Here is a 1,037-nt window from a genome sequence, read left to right as displayed (position 1 = left end):
GATGTAAGACCTTCCTCGGGGGCTTCCCCGCCCGCAACCGAAGTGAGACCCCCCCACCTCCCTCTCCCCGGCCCCACCTCGCCGCGCCGGGAGGCGGGTCTCCGGCCCGCCCTTGGACGTTTGCCCGGAGGGCTGCGGGGGTCTTTAAAGCCTAGTCTGTCCGGGGAGGCTCCACCAGGCCGGCCCGACGCCCGCGAAGTCGGGAGACGTGAAGGGAGCGCAGGACAGGGGTTTCGGGTTCGCCTTCCTCTCCCTCATACGGTGCGAAGCCAACAGCCCGAACCCCACACCCCTTGGCCTGGAGGCGGGAGGCCAGTGCTGCGGGGACCCCCGTCGGGGGCGGAATAGCGGCCGTCCCGCGTTGCACCGCGCGGCACCGGGCGGAATTGGCCCTCGCGGCCTGTGGGCACAGGGCATCCCTGGCGCCCGCCCGAGCCACAGAAGGACCGAGCGTCCCCGAGTTTCGGAGAATCTCCCTGGGTTTCCTAACATTTAAACATAGGCTAGCAAGGCAGCAATTAGCATTTCTAATGGGGTCTCAAAGTTTTACGAAGTTTTTCCGCACACTTTTATCTCATTTATTCCTCAGGGTACCCCTGTGAGGTGTGTAATTCTCGATGGGCTGCTGGGCTGCGTTTCGGGGAAGCTTGGCAGGTAGCCTTTGTAATCGTCTGGCTCAGACAGCACCCTGAGAGCCAAGGTTAGAGCACTAAGTTTGTTTTGCAGACCTCCAGGGAGTCACTTCAGGGTGTATTCAGCTTAAAATAAGTAAATATGTCATGGGTCAAGTCAGATACAATCTTAATAGACAGACTCCAAAGATTGACAACAACTTATGAATGGAGAAAAATGCACAATTCTATGCATTAACAAGGTTTTCTTGAAGTTAAGACAGACTCAATCCCTTCCATTTTACCTGAGTTCGTTTAGTGGCAAACGAAACCACCTATACCAATTTTTAAAGTATCGAGTTAAAATTTCAAAGCAAAAAAAGTTTTAGAAGCATTTTGGGAAAAGGCAAAAACTTTTTAGTACGT

Source organism: Prionailurus bengalensis, chromosome D4 (assembly GCF_016509475.1).
Source record: "Prionailurus bengalensis isolate Pbe53 chromosome D4, Fcat_Pben_1.1_paternal_pri, whole genome shotgun sequence".
NCBI classification, from domain to species: domain Eukaryota; kingdom Metazoa; phylum Chordata; class Mammalia; order Carnivora; family Felidae; genus Prionailurus; species Prionailurus bengalensis.
Note: the sequence above shows the minus strand (reverse complement) of the source record.